The sequence below is a fragment of the Bubalus kerabau genome, chromosome 10, assembly GCF_029407905.1.
Source record: "Bubalus kerabau isolate K-KA32 ecotype Philippines breed swamp buffalo chromosome 10, PCC_UOA_SB_1v2, whole genome shotgun sequence".
NCBI lineage: Eukaryota > Metazoa > Chordata > Mammalia > Artiodactyla > Bovidae > Bubalus > Bubalus kerabau.
In genome coordinates, this window is record NC_073633.1 from 53,634,053 (window position 1) to 53,655,658 (window position 21,606).

At 41.2% G+C, this 21,606-nt stretch overlaps 1 long non-coding RNA gene across 5 annotated transcripts in view; it reads left to right on the forward strand.

The window, feature by feature from the left end:
* The window catches only part of LOC129621369 (uncharacterized), a 102,995-nt gene that overhangs the window by 42,189 nt on the left and 39,200 nt on the right, over nt 1-21,606 (forward strand). Inside the window, exons 3-4 of one of the 5 annotated variants that reach the window (XR_008699251.1) lie at nt 4,225-4,396; nt 5,479-6,330. The exons of 2 other annotated variants lie outside the window; for them this stretch is intronic. This is a non-coding gene — a long non-coding RNA (uncharacterized LOC129621369). Of the gene's footprint in view, nt 1-4,224; nt 4,397-5,478; nt 6,331-7,620; nt 7,746-21,606 lie in introns of those variants that run through there. 2 more of the 5 variants (XR_008699257.1, XR_008699250.1) reach the window with 2 other exon arrangements.

Consider the following 21,606-nt stretch of genomic DNA (forward strand, 5'->3'; position numbering starts at 1 on the left):
AACTTTGTAATACGTGATCATCTGTTTCTCTATATCTGTGGTATGACTGGGATATAATAGGTTCTTATTTACTGCATAATCCTGCTGAAATTGTGCTATGACGAGGCATTTAATCTATTGGTATCTTCTTTTTCTCAGGTATTACACTGAAAAACTTTAGTATTCATTCATATTCCCTCTTTTCTGTGCCTCATGATTTTCCAACATGGCTGGCTTCTTCTAAAAGCACCGCCATAAATGCTCTTGGGAAGCTGTTTCAGTTCTTCTGTGGAAGCCCCTTTATAAACCAGGGAAGCTAAATTAGGTCACAATAACCTAAGGATCTGCAGTGGTCCTGCTTTTTCTGGCCTCAGACAAGAGGCCTTCTCTGATAACAAATAGGGATACCTAATCTCTCTTTCCCCCTGAACAGCATGACCCTGAACACAAGATGCTGTAGGAAAGTGGTACATAAGAAAGCTGAGGAAAGGATCTTTTAAGTTTCAAGTGGCTGTTAAATATTTTACTTTTGCAAACCTTTAAAGTTGCCACAGGTGCTGGCTGGTGTCTCTTTGTATTAGTTATGGATGACATAAAACTGTCTGGCCAATGAAAATTTAAATGATGCTTTCATTCTTGTCTATCCCAGGTAGTATTTCTTCTCAGCTCAGTAAGCATACAAGCATTTCTGAATTCTGATGATGTGCTATATGCTGCAGTTTTTGAATACAGAAAGAGGTAGAAATTTGTCTCCAAAGCATCCATTTAGAAAAAGTGAAAGACTAGCATGAGCCCAGTGGTGTTGGGTTGGAATCAGAGATATCAGTATGAACTCATGGTTTTGTAATATATATACAAAATGATAGATACAAAAATAATTATTACTTGAGTTATAATAGTTACTTGAGTTATTAGTACTTGAGTTGAAAAACATGTATATATTTCCTACTTCTGTCCAGTGAGAGCACCTAGAAGAAATGACACTCTAACAACCATGATCACATCTAGTGCCCAGATTTTGGTTTCTAAATACCATTCTCCAAAAAATAGGAACCTGGGCTTCTTGGAGAAGTGATTGATTCCAAAGCTGGGGCAGGGAGAACACAAGATGAACCAGGAATATCTGTGGTGCCACAAGTAAGAAGGTGGAGGCTTGCTGAAAAGGCAAGAAGCTCTCAGTGGCCAATTTGAACAATAAAAAATAATGTTAGTACAATTTGAACAATAAAAAATAATGCTAGCATTGGATTAGAGCCCAATAAATAACTATTTGTGAGTCTATGTTAATATAAATTTAAAAATCAAGTAAGTAAATATATGGGGAAGAAGGGACATTTCTCCTTACAGAAGAATTCCCATTCATCATTATTAAAAAGTGTGCCAAATATTAAATCTACATTAGATTTCTTCTAATGTAGATTTCATAATTGTTTGAGGCAAGATCAACCAATGAATGCTAGAATTAGTGGGCAAAAGTTTGAGAAGAAACAGGATATTTGTATAGTCTAAAAGTATCTCACCCAAGATTTTAATTTATTATAAAGGGGAAAATAGTAACTTTACAGTGGTATTATTCTGCAGGCAACAGGTATTATTCTGCTGACCTTGACCAACAGAGTGGTCAAGGTCAGCTTTGACATTGTGTACCCCCTGGTGTGGTGCAGTTTGATACACTTAGCAAAATAGCAAGATTTGGCACCTCTTGCCATAATGTATGACTTCAATCTAATCATGATAGCTCATCAAATAAACAACAAATTGCAGGACAGTCTAAAAACTCACTGACCAGTACTTTTTTAAAGTGTCAAGGTCATAAAAGACAAGAAAGGTGTGAGGAATTCACAAGATTAAGGGAGGCTAAGGAGCCGTAATAACTAAATGCAACCTGGGTTCCTGGGTTGGATTCTGAAAGAGAACAAAGACTGTCAGAGGAAATACTGGTGAAATCCACATGAAGTCTGGAGTTAGTTAAATGTACTGTGCCAATGCTAATTTCCTAGTTTCAATCATTGTACAGTAATTATTTAAGATGTTAATGTTATGAAACTGGGTGAAGTGTATATGGGAGCTCCCTGTGCTATTTTTGCAACTGTTCTGAAAATATATAATTATTTCAAAATAAAAAATGTAAATGATAAGTATGCATCCAGCTAGGACATTTTCTATCACAGTGAAATTTGATTAATTGCAGCTCAACTAACTGAAACCTTAAAGCATCCAAAATCATCTTCTCTCACTTCTGTATTTAGCAAAATAAACAAATAAATAAAGCCTGGAAAATAAGTTATCTACTATTTATTCAGAAATGTCAAAGGAAAGCCTGAAGTTAGTGTAGCTTCAGTATAGTGTACAGTCCTGGATTCTTGGGTAAGTCCCATCTCAGCTCCCTGCCTAGCCTCTTCCTCTCTGGGTAGCTTACTCTCCAGTTTCTGAACTGGTTTCTGAACCCTTCAGACACTTTTCTCATCTGTACTTTATCCATGCTCTCCTCAACTGAGAACTGCTTTCCCCCTTCATTTCTGTACTGCCTTTGGGATCAGCCAGAGTTTGGTGTGAATGATAGATGGTCCTATCGTAAATTAGTTATACAAGTCTAAGTGAGTTACTTAACTCTCTGAATGTTAGTTTCCTCATCAGTAGAATGTTGGCACAAATCCTCACCCTGCCTGTATTTTAAGATGTTGAGCTCAGTGACTGAACTCCATAGACACTCTATAATGTGAAGCCCTGCAGCTGGTGTTATTGGTGGAAGGTTCACATGTGTTTCCTTTCCTGCAAAGTCCTTAACTGATTAATTTACTCGTGTATTTATTAAACAAAAGTCTACTGAAATCTACCCTGTGCCAGGCACTGTGCCAGACCTTAGAGATCCAGCAGTGCCGACAGGCACAGCTTCCAAAGGCTAATATGGGCGGTGCAAACAAGTCATCCAAAGGGAGAGCAGTGCTAGGAGAGGGGTTATGTTGGTTTTGAAACCTGTTGTGATCTCATTGGCTAGAATCAGTTACCCCTTTCTCTGCTTTCAGATAGCAAAGACAGATTCTTGATATTCACTGATTTTCTCTGGATAAGCAGGAGTGAGGGAAGGTAAAATTAAGATAGATTATTTATAGCTATTTAAGAAACATAGACTTCTCCTGAAAACTTCATTTCAGTGGAAAGCTCCATGTTCCATTCATCATGTCCTAATTAACTGAAAATTAACTTTAATTCCTTATCAGTGCTTTTCACTTGTAATATGCATTCAACTGAAATCTCTCAGGGCCCTAGTTTGGATCGGGTACTTTGTTGGACTTCAGCCTCAATGAATTCTCTGGCCAATGGTTAACATAAGGGTACATAAATATTACAATACAGTGTGACGAGTTAAAACCCAAAGCAGGAACATTAAATTCTGCCTTGAGAGAGAGGTCAGAGAAAGCCTAACCAAGGAGGTGATACTCATCTGGGTCTACAGGAATAGACTACTTTCTGTAAAGAAGATTAGGATATCCTTCTCTATTCTTATGTGAAAGGGTAGAGAAGGTGCCACAGCGTGGGGGAAAGTCCCTAAGTAGTCAGTAGTATGTTCCCAGACCAGTGATTTGTCATTTTATCTCTGTCCCACTGGGTTTGGTAGGCTAGGAGGCAAGGGCCAGCTGGGTTCTGAGAAGGAGTACTCTTGATGTTGTATGCCGACTGTCCTCAGAGCCAAATTTAGGCCAGGCACCGGTATTTATGTTCATCAAGTTTGCAGCCATTCTGGGTGATTCTATTCTTTGTTTAAGTGTTAAGTTTCTTTTGATTATTATCTGCTTATGAGTCACTCCCCAAGCTGTATCTGTTCATACTCGTCATATCTCTTTCAGTCATTTCCAAACACCTCCCTGCATCTCAAATGCTTCTCTGTTGTGGGTGTTTTTGCAGAGAGCACGTCCTGCCTCGAAGCTCAGGCTCCTATGTGTGCCACCAAATATATCAGCAGCCTATCCAGAATGAGCGTAGACATCCCTGCCTAGAGGGAACCATCCAACCCCGGGGATGGTTGCCAGAGGTTCCATAAACTTTGTTTCCTGGAAGAGTCAAGCAGTGGGATGTGCCAGAAAGGGGGCTGCACCTGGAATCTTCTTCTGAGTCTACTTTTTAAGGGTACACAGTCGGGATGCTACCACTGGGGTTGTAGAAAGAGCTATAACCCTGGAGTCAGATGATTTGGATTAAGCTCCAGTTCTGTCTCTTGTTAGCTTTGTGTGTGTGTGTCCTCAGGTCCTCAGTTGTGTCCGACTCTTTGTGACCTCATGGACAGTAGCCCACCAGGCTCCTTTGTCCATGAGATTTCCCAGGCAAGAATATTGGAGTGGGTTGCCATTTCCCACCTCAGGAGATCTTCCCCAACCAGAGACTGAACCTGTGTCTCTTGCATCTCCTCCATTGGCAGGTGGGTTCTTTATCAATATGCCATATGGGAAGCCTGTGATTTAGCTTTAACTTCTCTCAATGTCAATATCCCTTTCTGTTAAATGGGCATAATAAAAATTGATCATGCCTTGTTCTTGTGAAAGTCTGATGAGATAATGAACGTGAAAGTTCTGTAAACCGCAAAATAGTGTACAAGTTTCAGCAAGGTATTCATTCCCGTGATAGCCCTAAATAATTCTGAATATAATGGAATGATTCTTTGTTGACATTTTCAGATTTAAAAATTAATCACTGCCGCTTTTTAAGACTGCTTATTATGGTTATCATACATTATTGGAGTAAAGAAGTTATCATTTATCTAAGTTTTTCTAGATATATGAATTTTTAATGTGTATAGTTAGCTTGTCATATACGTCAAAACCCCCACCAAAATTTTAGCAAGAGATGATACATTTATGTCCCTCCCACCTTTGAAATCAGAGCAAGAAAAATGCTAAGGAGGAATATCTTGTGCTAAGAACTCAGGCCCCAGGGGAGGTGGAGGAGGGAAGGCAGGCCCATGCAATTTGGGTCCTGGCTTATCTTGGTCACAGCTGGTTGACCTAGGCCTCAGCTCCTCATGGGAATAATGACATCTCCTTCATAGGTTAGAATGAATATTAAATAAAATAATGCATGTGTAAAATTCTTTATCAACTGTTCAGCACCTCAGATAAACTATAGTTACTATCATTAAGTGAGAGATCTTGTCATCTTTTTTAGACTGACATGAATCAATCACATCTCTGGGCAGTGGTGTGTGTCTGACAGTGTTCCATGTTGTAACACATTAGAACATAATGGAAAAGACTGTGAATTACTGTCACAGTTCTTGAGTTCAACTCCTCTTACCAGCTCAGTGACCTAGAGCAAGTCAACCTCTCGGTGCCATGGTGTCTCTTTTCTAAAATGGAAATGACACCTGCCTCAGCTTCACAGGAATATGATGAAGGGAAAATGATTAAGACAATGAATGAAAGATTTGGTGTGTAAAGGTCAATTATTATTATTATGTATTGTGGGTGCCCAGTATTTCAAAAGAGCCCTTTCTTTCATGATCAGAGTGAAGACATGACGAAGGAAACCCCTAAATACTGTTAATGGATAGCAGCCCCACCTGCTGCGGCCCACCTTAGAAGCTACTTTTCTGTCATCGGGTTTATTTATGCTGGTTTTCCTTTTGGAAGAGCTTGGTCTTCCCCACATCTCTACCTACACCATAACCGGCTGCAACATCCAAAGGCAAGACTGGCTTTTTCTTGGAAGCCTACTGTCCTAGGACACATCCTAAACTAGAATTATAGTTTGCTTATCATGTTTTAGGAACCACTCTTGTGGATGATGGGACACTGGCCTGGGAGTTGCCAGGTTCTGACCTCAGCTCTTCCACTAACTCCACTGTAGCCTTGAGCAAGTCTTTCCAGCTCCCTAGCTCCTATGGTCCTCTTGTGTGCACTAAAGAAGAGATTCTCTGTTTAAAGAAATGTTCCAATTACCAAAATACTTCCTTTCTGCAATCTTTATGTTTAAAATGTTATTTTTAATTTCTAAAACAAAACAGAAAAAAGATCGTGGGCGTAGTTGATAGGTTATTTAGGGATCGTTTGTTTTGATGCGCATTTGGAGGCAGAATTCAAGGTGGCAGTTCTCTCTTGCTACACATTTGTGCTTTTTAAACCCCAATCTGAAAACCATTGCATTAGATAAGAGATGGGGGCTGGCAGAAGTCCCTTAGGGATGACTGATAACTGAGACACCCCCCCCTCCACAAGCCCACCAGAAGGAAGGGTGTTTGGGGGTTTCACCTTGCTGTCTTTCATTAGGAAGGTTTAGATTCTCAAGTGCATTGCGGAACTTTTATTTCCTGGGAACAAAGTGAACAAATACAAAATGTTTAATAAACAGCTACAAAAGTAGATTGTTGCTTTCCATTTTCCTTTCTCTTTCCTCTTGGTACCATATCCTTCATCACCTGCTACTGCATTGATCTGTCTCCTCTTTCTCCCATCTAACTAAAAGCATCTTCCTTTGGGGCAAAGGTCATAACTTATCCTGTCCATGTTCCTAGTGACTAGTATCTAACTGTGCACATTATAAACACTTAATAGACTGAGTTGAATGAATGATGGGTGGGTGGATGATCACTAAAATACTTCCAGCCTGCATATTCTAAGTCCTATAGCAAAATATTGTCTAATTTACTTTTTCCATTACTTCTGGCAGAGTCTCCTAGCATATGGACAGAATTAAAGTGTAATTTATTAAATATTGGCCCATGTCCTTTCTCTTTCCCTTTATTCCTTCCTTCAGTCTATAGCAGCACTGGATACATGTGATTGAATAAGCCACACATAGTCCCTGCCTTCAAAGACCTTACAGTCTGGTTAAGGTGACAGATAATCACAACGTAGAGTGTTGATTGCAACTATAGATAGCAGGGAAGCAGAGTGCATGAGGCAGAGGGAAAATGCAAGCTTCCTAAGATGGAAAACTTTGAAAGTCCAGCCAAGATCTCCGTGTCTTCATTCCAAGGGTTAAAGTAAGCTGTGTCATAGACTCCTCAAGCGCTTCTCCTGAGACCATCCCTACTGAAATCCATTTCTGCCAATCATACTGTCCTACTTGTACAAACTTGCTCAGGTATTCACTTGTCTCAGTAACACATTCTTCTACCCTCTCCTCCATGTTCTGCCATCTTATTTTTATCCTCCTAGATCACACTTCCTTCTTTATCTGACTCACCATCATATTGTTTAACTCCTTCGCTAGCCACCCTCCCTCATTTCTCTCTCTCCATTTTCTAGTGTTGAGATTTTCTGCTTGTGTAGCTGGCCTTTCCACCACTGGCCCCATTAGCGAATGAAAGGCACTGGATTTTAGAGAAAAAGCCTGAGCTTTGAAGACAGACAGACTTGAATCTAAAGTCTAGCTTCACTAACTAACAGTTTATGTGACCTTGGGTAAGTGTCAGTAATTCCAAATGCCCAGAGAAGTCAAGTAAAATGAGGAAATTGAGTTTCAGAAAAATGTTTCTTAACTGTTTTCATTCTATCTTGATCGCCTCTCTTCCTTTATGACAATAGCACTGAGGATATGTTAGGTACTTTTATAAATGCCTTACATATATTCACCCAAATTCCTTATAGTATTCCTATGAGATGAAGTCGTAATCCTTATTCTCATCTCTCTTCCACCTTACATCAGAGAACACAGATGCACAGGAAGATGTGGTATGTGCCCCAGGTTGCAACAGCTTCTGAGAGTCAGAAGCCTGATTTAAACATGGGCATTTCACTCCACACCATGCACTCTGGCATCCCCTTGTTCCCAGTTGTATTTCTCAGTTTTCTCCCCTGTAAAATGAGACTAATAATACACACTTCATTTTAATGAGAATTAAATAAAGTAATGTATAGAAAGGGCTTCCCTGGTGGCTCAGTGGTAAAGAATCTGTCTGCCAATGCAGGAGACATGATTTGGATCCCTCGGCTGAGAAGATCCCCTGGAGAAAGAAATGGCAATCCACTCCAGCATTCTTGCCTGGGCAATCCCACGGACAGAGGAGCCTGGCAGGCTACAGTCTAGGGGTTGCAAAAGATTTGGACTTGACCTAGTGACTAAACAACAACAACAGTGCCTAGAAAATACCTATGCTCTGCCTGCTGTGTGGCTCAACTGATAAAGAGTCCATCTGTAATGCAGGAGACCACCTGCAATGTGGGAGACCGGGGTTCAATTCCTGGGCCAAGAAAATCCCCTGGAGAAGGAAATGGCAACTCACTCCAGTACTCTTGCCTGGGAAATGTCATGGACAGAGGAGCCTGGCAGGCTACAGTCCATGGGGTCGCAAGAGTAGGACATGACTTAGTGGCTACACCACCACTACCACCAAACAAATGTCAGTTACAACCCCATGGACTAGAGCCTGCCAGGCTCCTCTGTCCATGGGTTTTCCCAGGCAAGAATACTGAAATGGGTTGCCATTTCCTTCTCCAGGGATTTATTAAAAAAAGAATATGTTCCTTTATTTAAAAAGAATACATTCTATGATTTTACATTGGTCTTCATTTTGTTATGATAGACCCACTGTGTTCTACCTATTCTTCATGTAACATAGATATAAAAATATATCATGCTTTGCCTTTTATATTCTATCTTCTCTATTCAGTCATCAAGTCTTCTAACTGCTAACTCCATAGCTTTCATTTAACAAGTGATTTGCATCAGTGTAAGTGTGTATGTAGTTCAAGAAGGCAAATGGTACTAAAAGATTTATCCTAAAAATATCAGTACCCTGCACTTTCTGCCCCACATTTTAATTCTGCTCCTAAGACGCAGCTACTTTCAACTTTTTCTTAGTCTTTTTCCTTGAGTTTCCTTCTATATTTTAAAATAATATATATATGTTCTATATACTCTGCCTGCCATATGGCTCAGTCTGTAAAGAATCTGCCTATAATGCAGCAGACCACCTATAATTCACGAGACTGGGGTTCTATCCCTGGGTCGGGAAGATCTCCTGGAGAAGGAAATAGCAACCCACTCCAGTATTCTTGCCTGGGAAATGCCATGGACAGAGGAGTGTAATGAGCTATATTCCATGGGATCATGTGAGTTAAGACATGACTTAGCAACTAAACCACCACCACCATGCTCTATATGTTGATTTTTTTTTTAATTTTTAATTTTATTGAAAGATGATGTTTCTATTGACATCTTATCATGGAAGATGAGGGTTTACCAACCACCACACTCCCATCCACATATACAGCTGTCCCACACATCCCTGTATTTTAATTACATCACAATTTTGAAAGATGTAATGTCCGATCTCTATATCAGTATGAACACTGAATTAGACAAATAATGTGTATATGTGTACCTTATATATCATGTATGTATACATATATAATGTGTGTATATATATGTGCATGTGTATGTGTGTGTATATATATATGTATGTATGTATGTTATCAGAGTTTAACCAAGTAATAGACTATGATTACATTTAGATTTTCATTCATATTCTTCTTTTTCATGGAATTAACAACTCCCTGTAGCTCTCCTGGTCTCATTACTGAATCGTCTCATACAGGGAGACCCCAAACTTTAACAGAAGGGAACATGTACTCTACCTAACCCCTAGCTTCCAGTCTGGTGCCTCAACCTCCCTTTTCTGTGCTATTTGTTCCCAGGTTTGGACCTTCTCTGGTTCCACGGAATCACAGAATAGACCTCTGATTCCTTTGGGGTGGGAAGGTGATAGAGATTTGTCTGTATAGGTTCAGAGAGGGGTGAGGGTTCCTTTAAATTAGTGGTTCTCAACTGGGGTTCTCAACTGAGGGGGTGGATTTTATCCCTGAAGGGATATTTGCCAATGTCTGGAGACTGGTTTGGTTGTCACAGCTGGAGAAGGGATTGCTGCTGGCATCTAGAAAGTAGAGGCCAAGAATGTTACTCTACATCTCATGATGCTAGACAGCCCCCAAGAGTTTCTCTTGCTCCAAATGTCATAAAGCCAAGGTTGAGAAACTATGCTTTTGACAGGATTTCCAGCAGTCATCCTGTTTGCAGCCTCCCTGCTATCTCCAGAGGAACTTGGCATCTCTAATTCCTGAGCTAATTCTGAGATATGCAGATGACACCACCCTTATGGCAGAAAGCAAAGAAGAACTAAAGAACCTCTTGATGAAAGTGAAAGAGGAGAGTGAAAAAGTTGGCTTAAAGCTCAACATTCAGAAAACTAAGATCATAGCATCTGGTCCCATCACTTCATGGGAAATAGATGGGGAAACAGTGGCTGACTTTATTTTTCTGGGCTCCAAAATCACTGCAGATGGTGATTGCAGCCATGAAATTAAAAGACGCTTACTCCTTGGAAGGAAAGTTATGACCAACCTAGAGAGCATATTAAAAATCAGAGACATTACTTTGCCAACAAAGGTCCATCTAGTCAAGGCTATGATTTTTCCAGCAGTCATGTATGGGTGTGAGACTATAAAGAAAGCTGAGCGTGGAAGAATTGATTCTTTTGAACTGTGGTGTTTGAGAATATTCTTGAGAGTCGCTTGGATGGCAAGGATATCCAACCAGTCCATCCTAAAGGAAATCAGTCCTGAATATTCACTTGAAGGACTGATGCTGAAGCTGAAACTCCAATACTTTGGCCAGCTGATACGAAGAATTGACTCATTTGAAAAGACCTGGATGCTTGGAAAGATTGAAGGTGGGAGGAGAAGGGGATGACAGAGGATGAGATGGTTGGATGGCATCACCAACTCAATGGATGTGAGTTTGAGTAAACTCTGGGAGTTGGTGATGGACAGGCAGGCCTGGTGTGCTGCAGTCCAAGGGGTCGCAATGAGTTGGACATGACTGAGTGACTGTACTGAACTGAACTGAATTACTGAACTTTTCCAAGTCCCTAAAGAATGAATGTGGTTTCCCAGGTGATTCAGTGGTAAAGAATCTGCCTGCCAATGCAGGAGATGTGGGTTTGATCCCTGGGTTGGGAAGATGCCCTGGAGAAGGAAATGGCAACCCACTTCAGCATTCTTGCCTGGGAAATCCCATGGACAGAGGAGCCTGATGGGCTACAGTCTATGGGGTCGCAAAAGAGTTGGACACGACTTAGCAACTAATCAACAACAAAGAATCAGTCAGCTAACTTTTCATTTGTACCTCCCTGTACAGGCACTTATGTTCCAATGATCCCTCATCCACAAGTTTTCCACCTTCCAAAATACTATTTAGCATTTCTGGTCCTCTTTTGACTGCTATCCCATTTTCCTTGTCCTCATAGGTATAAACCTGTTTTATTCCTTGAATCTCTTTTTAGTTGAGTTTTGAGAGAGAGCTGAAAGAAATGTATGTGTTCAATCTGTCATGTTTAACTTGGAGTTTACAGCTTTCCTAAAACTCTTAAAGAAATATGTTCCTGCTTTTTTTACACTCCTATGTCATGATCTGTGAGTTGTTCCTTTGTTTATTATACAAAGATGCTGGGAGCCACAGAACCAGGTGAATTGTCATATAAGGAGGATGGACAAAGGATATTCTTGGTCTGTAAATGTATATGTATTATCAATAAAAACAGCAGTTAGGAGACATGAAACATGATAAAGCTTAGGCTCAAGTTGTGTAAGGGTTCTTGGTAGTCATCTAGACCATTGTTTTCTATACCTTCAATCATATCACTTGACCATTCCAGTCAAGTCCATTATCTCTTGTACAAACAAAAGTACTCAATAGAGTACTTAATAATTTTAAAACTTATAATTCAAAGAAAACTGTTTTCTTTCTAATTACAAAGAAAACATTGTATCACAACGATCAGTGATCACTTGCCATAATTAGAAGGAGACCTTAAAATCAAATACCACTGGTGGGAGTGGTGGTGAGAGATGGACAGTATTTCAAGTCTAGCCAGATGCCGCTGCCTGCCAAAGGCTCTGAGACTGAGGTCTGCTCTTTTTAAAAGGAAAATCAGTAAAGAATTAGAGGGTGTTAAATATATATATATATATATATATATATATATATATATATATATATATATCATACCAGCACCAAACCGAAGCTTTCTCTATGATACAACGCAAGAAGAAAAGTAGTGTATTTACTGTGTGTTTCAACATCCTCAAATATTCCCAGGTCCCAGATGAGCAGTGTTAGGCCTCTGCCCCTTTGGGTAGCCCTAGCCTAGTCCAAAATTCTCTTTATTCCTCAGACGATGAGTTGAAGGGTGAGGGGCAAATACCCTCCCCAGCCTTCCCAGCTGGGTAAGAGCAGTGGCAATGCCTAGTTCCTGGCCTCCAGACCCCCAGTCTGTGCTTTCTCTCCTGTGTACATCTAACATCCCACCAAAGTACAAGCATTAATAAGACAGTGTTGAAAGAACTGAGTAACCAGATGTGAAGTCAAAAACAGGGAGACCTGCTTCTCTTCCCCCTCTTCCTGTCAGATATGCAATAAGGCAGAAGGATTGTTAAATTTTCGTGCATGTATCATGGAAGCTTGCTTTGTTCCCTCTTCCTTTGGACCATTTTTCAGTTAAGGGTTGTTTTCCATTTGAAAATATGTTTTAGCTACTTTTTCACAACATTATCCACACTCTACAGAAAGGAAGCTTATTAAAAGTTAAAAGGAGCACAGAAAATAGCACTTACATGAACAAAAGAATGCATATGGTGGAAAAGCTGAGAATTGTGCCTTTATTAATTAAATGACAGTATTACAGTTTCTGTTTTCATATACATTTTTAACCTGGCAGATTTAGAAATAGATACTGAACAGTCATGGACCTGAAAATATAAATCATATTTTGGCTTGGGGTTTCAAAAAAATAAAGAGAGGAAAGCTTATATGAAGCCTAATTAATTCAATTCACTATGTCTACAATAGAAATTCTCACAAAGAAACAAAACCAAGGAAACACAGTGATTCCCCCAAATTCCTAGGCTCCTTTGTTTCTCCAGTCTTTACTTCCAGATGTGTTTCAAGGCCAACTTTAATTCCACAATTAGGCTTATTTTTGTTAATTAGGATGCTCCATAATATGAGAAGCTAGGGAGTCTACCAGTTTTTGAACAAGTTTTTGCATAATGCAAGTGGGTGTTTTTGTTTTTCTTTTAATGAGGTGGAATTCATCTAAAAATGTTACTCCCTATGTATTTTACATGTCTTGCTTTATTTGCTAGTCACATCAACTGTAATAGATAAAGTGTTGACGTATTAGTCATGGTTCTTATACCTCCCCAGGTCCCTTTTTATCTTTACACATGGAGCCCTCCCTGGCCAGGCAAGCAGGGCTATGCTGCTTTTTGCAGAGGTGGCCCCTGACTGAAGAAGTTGGTCATGTGACCTGAGACAGGCCTCTCAGTCAGGGTCACCACCCAGTGACCTTGCTGTGAAGGACTTTCTCCAACTGGGTTGATGATTATGAGCTAATTCAATCAGACTGTCTCCTTCCTCAAATTGGCATTCATAAAACAGAGCTGCAAGAGACACACAGCAATGGAAATGCTTTGCAAGAGAAGTCATTTGGGCCATTAGAAAGGAGTGGAGAGATTCACGGACCTGATTCTGATAGATTTTCTACTTCTAGGCTAATTTGCTTGTATTTTCCAGAGTGGTCCAAGGGAATTCTGTTGCCTCACTAACAGAAGTAGGTATTAGAAGGCCCATTTTATAGATGAGAACACTGAGGCTGTGAGGTAAGCTATAAGCTAAGCTAAGCTAAGCTAAGTCACTTCAGTCATGTCCCACTCTGTGTGACCCCATAGACAGCAGCCCACCAGGCTTCCCCGTCCCTGGGATTCTCCAGGCAAGAACACTGGAGTGGGGTGCCATTTCCTTCTCCAATGCATGAAAGTAAAAAGTGAAAGTGAAGTCGCTCAGTCGTGTCCGACTCCTAGCGACCCCATGGACTGCAGCCTACCAGGCTCCTCAGTCCATGGGATTTTCCAGGCAAGAGTACTGGAGTGGGGTGCCATTGCCTTCTCCGAAGCTATAAACATCACTCATATAATTCAAATCCAGGCCTATCTTTGTCCCAGCCCAGTGCTCTATTCCCATGCTTCTTCCCCAGATTCATCATCAGAGACCCCCTTAGCCCAAGATCTCACACAAGTCCAGAAATGTTCATAAGAAGGGAAAAAAGACTTCAGTCAGCCCTATCTTCAAAATACATCCTCATCTTTCTACTTCTTCCTTTCTTTTTCCCTCTCACTCAGTTCTGACCTGGTCCCCTTGTCTTGCTCTTAAAACAAGTAGACCTAACTGAACTCTTAGTTCCAGCTTCTTTCTGCCCTCATCCAAGCACTTTCCACACAGTAGCCACGTGATTTTCTCAGATTGATTTTTCTCATCTGCTTCAAGATGATGGACCGAGTGCAGCCCCTCACCCACTTCTCTTCCTAAATCCCATCATGCTTAGAAATCATAGAATACAGCACACTTTTCAAGTGTCACGAATGGGAAGAGGGTTGATTTATCCATAGCAGAGATTTTGATGATTTTCTAGAGGACAGTAATGGAGGTGGAATTATGTTAACTGATAAACCAGGAAGAAGGGAGACTCAAGTCAGAAAGGATGTAATAAAGGGGGGTGGGGGGGGGGGCTGGTCTTTGTGCAGAGCTCCAGAGTGGCTCTGAGCCAGGAGGCAGTACACAGAATTCCCTCTGAGGACAGAGACCTAGAGAGGAAGGCAGTCCCAACAAGTCTGTGTTGAGTGCTCCCTTGGGTCTAATGCTGAACACGGTTTTTCATTCATAAATATGGTAGGATGACCAAGGACCACCAGACAGCTGAGGCAGCCCAATAGCAAGAAGATGGACATACACATCCAATCACCTAGGGGGTAAAAGAATTCAGGAAGTGAAGCAAGCTTTTAAAAAATTCTTACTAGTGTCCTTGGAGAGATTTAAGAATATATTTTCCCTATAAAGTAATAATAGGCCACTATGAAAAGAAACAGTCAAAGAACAAGAAAGAATTCATGGAAAGGAAAAAAATATGTATTTGCTTGCCAGTAAATTCATTTAAAAGTGACTAAAAAACATGAACCCATCTAGTCAAAGCTTTGGTTTTTCCAGTAGTCATGTATGGATGTGAGAGTTGGACTATAAAGAAAGCTGAGCACCAAAGAATTGATGCTTTTGAACTGTGGTGTTGGAGAAGACTCTTGAGAGTCCCTTGGAGTGCAAGGAGATCCCACCAGTCCATCCTAAAGGAAATCAGTCCCAAATATTCACTGGAAGGACTGATACTGAAGCTGAAACTCCAATACTTTGGCCACCTGATGCGAAGAACTGACTCATTAGAAAAGATCCTGGTTCTGGGAATGATTGAAGGCGGGAAGAGAAGGGGACCACAGAGGACAAGATGATTAGATGGCATCACTGACTCAATGGACATGAGTTTGAGTAAACTCCAGGAGTTGGACAGAAAAGCCTGATATACTGCAGTCCATGGGGTTGCAAAGAGCTGGACATGACTGAGAGACTGAACTAAACTGACTGAAAAAACATGGAGGAGTTTTTCTAAACATGGAGCAAAAAATACAAAATGTAGAAAAAGAGAAGGGGAAAAATATGAGATGCAGAAAATCAACCAAGAATGGCTAAACATCCATCCAAAGAAAGACTGTTTTGGATGCCCAAAGAGAAAGCAGAAATAAAGAGAAAATATATTCTTGGAAATAAAAATAATATTAAAACTAAAAACTCAATAGATGAGATAAACTTTAGACTGGACACAGTTTAAGGAAAAACTAACGAAAGAGCAAAATGACAAGTACTAAACAGATAAAAAAGATGCTCAGCTTCACTAGTCATCAGGGACTTGCAGACTGAAACAGTGGATTCTATTTCACATCTCTTTGGTTGGCAAAATTTTCAAAATCTTAAAATTCTAAGTGTGGGTAAAGATACGAATAGAAATGGGGAATTTCATCTATTGCTGAAGAGTACAAATTGGCACCACCCCATGATTAAATATTTAGCAAGATCAAGTGAAGATAAAGATGCATAGACCCAGAAAACTGGCAATTTCACTACTTAGCATCCTAGAGGGAATTTCACACATGTGCACAGGGAGATATTCATAAGAAGGCCTATTGCAGCATTGTTTGTGGCTAAAAATTGAAAACAACTTTAATACACATCAACATAAGAGATAAATTTAGACATAGCCATACCGTTGAATGCTTATACTGAAAAAGAATGAATTATCCATGTATCAACACGAATAAATCTCAAAAAAACTCTGTTGAAATGTGCAATATACAAATTTGGGAAAAAATGTGCAAAGCAGTTCTATATATTGTTTAAGACATGTATATGTAGTAAAACTATGAAAGAGAATGAAAACACCAAATTCACAATGGCTCACCTCTGGAGAGGAAGGGAGGAGAATGGTGTTAGAGAATGTTACACAGAACACTTCAATATCTATAGTTTAAAAAGATATTGTGGAAAATTTCAAACATACACAAAAGTAGAAAAAAATAGTAAAACATACCCCCATGTACCTAACACCCAGCTTCAATGATTATCAAATAATCATCAAACACTTGGCCAATCTTATTCATTTTCCCTCCATATGCATCCACTTATTTTTCTTGAATTAAAAAATATATATATCAGACACCATGCTGTTTTACCCATTAATATTTTAGTAAGCACCTGTAACAAATGAGAACATATAAAAAGCATAATTACTATATCATTATCCTATTTATCAAAATTATCAGTAATTTCTGTAGTGAGATGAATAATGCTTCCCCTAAAGATATCCATGGCTTAATTTGCAGAATCTGTGACTATGTTACCTTGCATGATGAAAGGAACTTTGCAGGTGTGATGAAGTTAATGCTCTAGCAATGGGGAGAGTGTCCTTAATTATCCAGGTTAGTTGAGTGGAGTCAACAGGATAAATATAAGAGGGAGGCAGAAGTGTCTGAGTAGGTGATAGGAGTGGAAAGCAGAGTGAGCTTTGAAGATGGTACGCTGCTGGCTTGGAGGTGGAGGAAGGGGACATGAGCCAAGGCATCCAGGTGGCCTCTTGAAGCTACAGAAATCAAGGAAGAGATTCTTTCCTAGAATCTCCAAAAGGAACACAGCCCCACTGACCCCTTGATTTTGTCCAAGGAAAGCCACTTCAGATTTCTGATTTACAAGACATGTAAGATCATAAGTTTGTGGTAAGCCACTAAGTTTGTGAAAATTTTCTGCAGCAGAAAGAGGAAACAAATGCAATTCCTTAATATCATCAAGCAGACAATCAATAGTTAAATTTCCCAATTGTCTCGGAAATATTTCATTACATTATTTGTGTGGTACTTCAACAGAAGAACTAATTTAGGTATCAGAGGCCAGGATTTGTTATTATGTGGCTTTGGGCAAATCATTTACCTTTAGTTTTTGTTTCTGGGTTTGTATTTTAATGTTTAATGAGTTTTTAATCAGCATCCCTATCATGGGGAAGACACTACCAAATGTAAACAATACTTTAAAAAGGTTAAAATACTGTGTGCCTATAAGGCAATTGAATCAGCCAAATGAGATTTATTGAGCAACTATTGTGCAGGATGCTTCCAAGCAGAGGTAGGCACCAGTATGAGAGGGCTTGATTCCTGGCCACAGGGGGTTTCCTGTCTAGTTGTGAAAAGCATCTTAACGTCAATGGAGGCCATATGGAATAGTGGGCATCCCAAGATCTGAGTCAGACAGACGTAGGTAAAAACCCAATCCGATTCCCAGCTCAGCCAGGTGCTCTTGGAAAAGTTGCTTAAGCTCCAAGGACTCTTGTGTCCTTCAGAGAGTTGATACGGTGATTAAAGGAGTTAAGCCCTGTAAAGCTCTGAGCAGGTAAAAAAAATGCTGCAGGTGAGCTGATTTCCCTCTCAGGTATCTTAGCAGCAAGAGAAGCATCACTCAGCCTAGATTCATGACTCAGCAGCATGAAACTATCTAAAGGATGTCCATGCTGAGGTTGGACAACTCAGAGAAGGTGAGACCCTTGTTAGGGGGAAGCCCAAAAAAATCAGTGACTTAATAAAGATTGTAGGATTTGACCCAAGCTTTGCCAGATATGAACCATGCAGATAGGGAGCAAGCAGGAAGGGAGCCATTCCAGGTGGGAGAGGACAGGGAGGGGAGGCAGGCTCACATTAGGAGTCAGACAGCAAGGAGATGGTGTCAGTGGCAGGGGAGATATACAAAGGACAATAATGGAAGACAAGATGGGGAGGGAAGCTTGCAGCCAGATGATGGGAAGTTCTTTATTAACCCATCTTTTGTAGTCATAGCACCTACAAGGTGCCATTCATCATGAGCCCTTCCCTTTCTCGCTCCTACTACTTTTTCAAAGAACCTTGAACTCTGCTTTGTCTTGCCTTTTGGAATTCTATAGCTTAAAAAATAAATAAACCCAGTACAAGAAAAATTCATAAATCCCGGACACTATGGCATCGTGACAGAGCAGAGCACACTGAGGCTGCTGCCAGAAGCCATTTCACAATTCCTGCTCTGAACCTTCCATTAATCCCCACGGTTTCCATTTAATTTGGAGGCCTGTACAGAATGTCCCACTCAGAATTGCTTGCTGTCTTATTCACCTTCATCTCCAAGTTCCTGTTTGACCCTTACATCAGCATATATTACCTAGCCCCATACGCTTCATGGTTTTTTTGAGGGGAATGACTGCAAATGGAGCCGTTCTTGGGTCATGAGCCCAAAAGAAGTTAGGTGAGCAGATACGTGAAAGGGGAATTGTTTCAGTGTGAAGTGCTTGTTTCTTTTCTCCTTGCTGGAGGTAGGTTAGGAAGCTGGATAGGAAACTGTGCTGTTGGTTCAGCAAACTGAAATCCCCTGTGTCTTTCAGACAGAATGACTTTTAATATAGAAGGACTTACCAGATCGTGGGGAGGGCTGGAAAAGTGGGCTCTAGGCTGACTGTGCTCCTGGTGACTCCCAGATCACTGCAGAACTGACCCACCAAGGGAGCCACCTCCTGTTTCCTCAATTAGGTGGCTGTCCCTGAAGCTGAGGACCACTGCAGGGTCACCAAGAGCCCTGGATAGACAGTCACGGCTATAGCTACCGTCCAGTTCTATAACTGACTCCCAGCTCCACCCCTCACCAGTGTGTGATGCTGGGCCACATATGTAATTCTCTGAGCCTCCATTTCCTCTTCTTTAAGATGAATATGAAAATCCAACCCTGATGGCGGTGGTAAATACAAAAAGAGATATGGTAGTGGAGGAATCTACCCCCACTCGTTTGAACTCTTAGTGAATTTCAGTCTCTTCCTCTTCCTTCTACTAAGTGCCTCAGGGAGGGGGGAATATTCAGTGGGAGAGTGAAGGGCTTTCTTGGTGGCTCAGTGGTAAAGAATTCACTTGCCATTACAGGAGACATGGGTTCCATCCCTGGATCAGGAAGATCCCCTGGAGAAGGAAGTGGCAACCCACTCCAGTATTCTTGCCAGGAAAATCCCATGGATGGAGGAGCCTGGCGGGGTACAGTCCATGGGGTCACAAAAGAGTTGGCTACAACTGAGCGACTAAACAAGAGTGAAGTTTGGTTTTAAGTTTCTGGCTATTGACTGTGGGAAGAACATTTGGGACAATATCAAACAACAATTGAGAGACATTTTAACTTTATGTTTAAGAAAGTCCACAAGGAAGTCATCTTAGTTTAAAAACAAAGTTATAATTCACGTGCGTTGTGAAGCCAAAATCACAGGTGAATGATGGCCTTTTCCAATGTTCAGGGGGAAAGGGTGGCTTCCTATGGATGCTGTTTGTCATCTTTTGCCCCCATCATCTCCATCCTTTTTCTCAGCTGTACAGAAGAGCTTCACCAGTGGAGCCCCGAGCAGCCAGTCCTAGGGCTGTGTTTGCCAGCAGCAACCCTGTGTCTATTATAAAGATATCTGCCTGCTCATTTCTTGCCAAAACGAGTCATGGCCCATCATAATCTTCATGAGTATCTCTTCAAACATGGTCTCCTGACTTCTACTGGTGATCAATCTTCTTAATTCTCTTAACATTTCCTGGGAACTTACACAAGCCCAAACCCTAGGCTGTCTCTGGAGGAAATGAACTAGGATCACTCTTAGACTAGAGAGGGTGGCAGGCACATGAACAAAGACAGTAATTGAATATAATGAGTGTATAAAGAAAATCAAGATTGGGGTGGTGTAGAGATGAGCCCTGACTCTGCCAGGGGAAGTTGGCAATGCTTTCCACAAGGGCCTTACCTTCATCACTCTCCCAGGAGTATCCCACCATCCACTGCTTCATCCTCCTTGGAACCTCCCTGCTTCATTTTGGGACCACTGCTGCCCACTTTTGGAGAAGGCGATGGCACCCCACTCTAGTACTCTTGCCTGGAAAATCCCATGGACAGAGGAGCCTGGAAGGCTGCAGTCCATGGGGTCGCTAGGAGTCTGACACAACTGAGCGACTTCACTTTCACTTTTCACTTTCATGCATTGGAGAAGGAAATGGCAACCCACTGCAGTGTTCTTGCCTGGAGAATCCCAGGGATGGGGGAGCCTGGTGGGCTGCCGTCTATGGGGTCGCACAGAGTCGGACACGACTGAAGCGACTTAGCAGCAGCAGCAGCTGCCCACTTTGCTCCTTCCTTCCGCTCCTTCCTCAGCAGTCTCCTTTGCCATCTCTTCCTCTTCTGATGCAGCTCTAAATGTTAAGCCTACCCAGGGCCTCTGCTAAATGCAATTTCTTTCCCTAAAGTTCTCACCGTGTGATTGAATTCACTCCCAAGGGTTTAAATGCCCACTGTGTGCTAATACACTGAACACCTCTTCTGAACCCATATGTCCAACTACCCACTTAGCATCTCCCCTTAGAGATCTCAAGAATGTCTGGAACTTATATCCAAAACAGAACTTTCGATCCCAATAGGCCCCCAGCCCAGTTTCTTCCATCTCAGTAATACAACCATATACCCTGTCCTTTATTCTCCTAAATACCACCTTTCTTTCCTCCCATATCCAACCCATTAGCTTGTGGGTGTTCAGACTCTAATCTTTAGTTCTAAGTTTAGCCTGTCATGTCTGGCCTTGATTACTGTTACCCTGCCTCCACTTCTGCCCCTTCCAATCCATTCATACAGAGCAATAAACATGATCTGTGAATAATGAGAACTGTAGAACATCAGTCATCTTCTTAAACCTTCTATTGACTCCCTGTTGCATTTCAGGTAAAATCCAAATCCCTTCCCTTCCATGGAAGACCCTGTGTGATCTGGCCTATGTCCACATCCCCAGACTCATCTCTCACCATAAAATTAGGTGGTATCAGAGAAGTTCTTCATACCCAGGTCTGGGGACGCAGGAGTGCTGACAGGACCCAGTGAGCCAGAAGAAGCTTGAGGTCAGGATGAGGGGTGGGGACATGACTACCTGAGCAACAATCAGATTCTTGACTCCCAGTAGTGGTACCATCAGAACACCTGACTGGAAAGACTCATTGGACCCCAGAGCAGGATTCCCAATCATCAAGAAGGACACATGTCCATTCCCAGGAGGCCAGGGCAGACCCAGAAGACAGGCACTCTGCCTCCTATGCCCTGGTACCATGGAAGGAGGAGGTGGAGGAGTATGCTTGCAATTTGAGAAAAGTACAGATGGGAAGTTTAAACTTTGAATGGACTGAACAT